The sequence below is a fragment of the Bidens hawaiensis genome, unplaced genomic scaffold (genome assembly GCF_021521415.1).
Source record: "Bidens hawaiensis isolate Kalapana, Puna unplaced genomic scaffold, B.hawaiensis_p1.1 tig00005028_1, whole genome shotgun sequence".
NCBI classification, from domain to species: domain Eukaryota; kingdom Viridiplantae; phylum Streptophyta; class Magnoliopsida; order Asterales; family Asteraceae; genus Bidens; species Bidens hawaiensis.
In genome coordinates, this window is record NW_027491319.1 from 874,003 (window position 1) to 877,589 (window position 3,587).

A 3,587-nucleotide genomic window follows, 5' to 3' on the forward strand; every position below is an offset into this window, starting at 1 on the left:
ATAGGTTATATCAAGTGTTGTATTTAAAATCTGTACCATATAGTTGTATTTTAAACCTGTGGACACTTATTTAAAAACAAATAGGTCATAGAAGCATAATAGCTCTAAGTGGAGTGGAGTATTATATATTGATCACAATTAATATTGATATATATTTATTTCATTTAAATAAAAAATAAAAAAAAAGGATAAATCTCTAACAAAGGTATCCATCCAAGAGGTTATTACTATTTGTATGGTACGTGTCTTCCCAGCTTCATTCACCATGAGACACCCTCTCACATCATAACCAAGACACCTAGAAACCCTGTTACATAATTTTCATTATCTTTCTTGTGCAAACTTACAAAATTTCCCATTAATTTTCATGTCTTTCCTCCCACCTGAACCCATGTTCTTTGGCTATGAAGATCACTATCACCATCCTCATCACTTCCAAGGTCCTGTTAATATATAAACACTCGTGTGTTTGTGTCTATTCAATAATAATTAACTTAATAGTAATTATATATATCTAGTTCTTATATTTCAGGTCTTCCAAGATCAATGTCGTATTCCGGTAGAGAAAGGTGTGAAGAAGTGAACAAAGGTGACACGTCGGACGACGACGGGTCGCAACTGGGAGAAAAGAAAAGGAGACTGAACCTAGACCAGGTCAAGGCTCTTGAGAAAAGTTTTGAGTTAGCGAACAAGCTCGAGCCAGAGCGCAAACGACAACTGGCTCGAGCTTTAGGGTTGCAACCCAGACAAGTGGCTATATGGTTTCAGAACCGTAGGGCTCGATGGAAGACCAAACAGTTAGAGAAAGACTATAATGTGTTGAAGACACGGGTTGACTCTATTAAAGCTGATAATGATAAACTCAAGAACCACAACAATAAACTCCATGCACAGGTAGTATATATATATATTAGCGTCACATTCAATATAGCTACACCACCCCCATCTGATTTAAGACGGGCGTTAACAAAATACTCATATTGTCATTTTGAAAAAAAAAAGTTACACTTAGAAAATTTTGTTGAATCATATAATTAAGAAAGTCCTATTTAAAAAAATTATTGTTCATAACGGCTGTTTTGACAAACCATGAAGGCCATTATGATCAAAATATGAATAGTTCGTCAAAACAGTCATCTGACCTCTAATTACAAGGTATTTTGAACCGATGTGATTAGATGTCTGATGGTACGTGTATAGATGACCCTTTTCACAAATTGTGTAATTAAGTTCCTTAATTGCTTCAAATTAATGATATCTTGATGTTTGTTTAATTTCAGTTGATGGCTTTAAAGGGTCAAGAATCAACCAGCGTTAGGGATTCATGGAGTATTAATGGAAGTGACAACAGTTGTGAAGACAACACTACGATATTCTACACACACATTTCGAACAACCTTCCAACCGGTTCAACGGTGATAGGAGGAGGTTTAACGCAGCCGTATCTCCTCGGTCAACCGCTGGCGGTGGGTGGAGATGAAGGGCTCTGCAACATGCTTAACGTTGTAGAAGATCAACAAGCTTTCTGGCCGTGGCCAGAGGCTAGCTGAGCAGCAGCGACATCAACATCTTCCATGAACTATATATTTTGTTTTCTGTTAATTTATCATAAATTTCCTTCTTTTTTATTACATTTTTAGATTCATACACTTTCCATTCTGCAATTTGATCAATTGGTGTATATTTGTGCATTCGATTTGGAAAATTAGTTCTTGGCGTCGATGTTGAATATCCTCTTACTTTGAAGCACTCATATATAAATAACGATGTGCAATTTCAAATTACACCCACAAACCGCCACCTCCGCTATAATACCATATCATATTCTGGAATCTCTTCACAACACTCGTTTCTTTCACAACACTATAAAAATCCGAATGCCAATTAAAAATAGTAAAATATTCAACAATTGTGTGTGGACCCCACTAGCTTGGTTGAAACCGGTTTGGAATTCCGAACGACTGACCGTTGGATGCAGACGAGGCCCGTAGTGGTTATGTTTGAATATGTCGCAAGTTTGGAAATTCGGACGAGTTCCACGTAGGAACGTTATGGATGCTTTGAAAAACAGATTTTGATAATCTAACGGGTGTTCATGATAAATAATGATCTTAGAGGAGGAAAAGGGGGGGGGGGGGGGGGTGTTACGGTAAAACTGATAACAATAATCATTGTGAATTTCGGATTATCAACGCCCAGAAAAACTGTATTGAACATATGTCACTAACCCATGGCCACCTAGATTGTTCGTTGTGTAAGGCGCCATGGCCACCTAGCTAGCCTTTTAACACCCCGACAAACCACAACACTCCCCTCCAGCAAAGCGACGCCAGTAGTAAATCGCTATTCTAATAGTGCATTGCTATTCTTATGGTAAATCAAACTAGCTAGTTTAATACTACAATAGTAAATCCCTTATGATAAAATTATAAATTACACCTTTTCTAGCATGGCACACATCTTTGTTTGTCATCAGCTTGTAATTGGTTTAAGACAAACAAATGAAAGAAAGGTTTAGACGAAGTTACTTATTCATTGTAGTGAAATTATTATTGGCAACTAAAATGAAAGTTACTGATTTTTAATAATTAATCTAACAGCATGAATTATAATATATAGCCACTAGATAATAAAGGGTGAGGGTGTTCATCCATTCCCTAAGTATCTTCAACCTCTCTCTCTCCTTCACGTCAACCTCGAGTCATTTGGCCTAACTGTCATTTAACCACGAAAATGGATGCTTATTATTTATCGTAATCAATCTTTCAATCATTTTATTTTAAATTTGTATAGAGAGATTGTAGAGAGAGAAACAGAGAGAGACTCCGACGTAAACGGCATTGCCAAGCCGAGCGGGGTGGTTTATTATCGGGGTTGGGACACCTGGATCAGTGTTTCCAACAGTACCGGGACACCCTGATGCCTTCAGGATGGGCACTCCATCCTCCCAAACTATTCAAATTCAGTTAATATACCTTATAAAAATATTATGAAGCTAACTCTTCCATATATATAAGATTTTGTTTTATTATTTTTGCTAGTTTGGTTTATAAACTTGTGTTAACGGTATCTTTCAATATTTTTTTAATTATAAATCACGTTTCAAGAAACTATGGAATCGGCTAAACTGTCAGGTAAACACCAGAAAAGGCTTAGATTTAGACTTAAAATATAAGTTAATTGAGTAAAAAAAATTTAATTATGTGATGGTTTTTTGTCCTAAATATAAAAGCCAGCCTTCGTCTCAAAATATCTTGGATTTATAGGGATTCATGTGACATGTTTGTTACACAGCATATAGTTGCCAGTTAGGTAAGTGTAGTTGCCCTGGCATGTATGGGATATATTTAATAAAAAATATTATTAAATGAAATAAACAAAAAATAAGTATTATAATTTTGCATCTTGAATATTAAAAAATCACTACTTTGTCACTATAAATATGTTTTCAGGAGAAGGTTCTACTTCTATGCATGTGCTACAAGATTAAATAACATACTTTAATGTCATAAACAATCATATTATATAACCACTTTGTGAATAATGTAACATAAAATACTAACAAAAAAATAATAATAATAATAATA

At 35.2% G+C, this 3,587-nt stretch overlaps 1 pseudogene across 1 annotated transcript; it reads left to right on the top strand.

Moving 5' to 3' along the window:
- The first annotated feature begins 221 nt into the window (after positions 1-221).
- Positions 222-1,737, top strand: LOC143628551 (homeobox-leucine zipper protein HAT7-like; annotated as a pseudogene). Its single transcript, XR_013152768.1, has 3 exons — positions 222-440; positions 533-894; positions 1,281-1,737. The product of XR_013152768.1 is annotated as a homeobox-leucine zipper protein HAT7-like (transcript).
- The last annotated feature ends 1,850 nt before the right edge of the window (positions 1,738-3,587 follow it).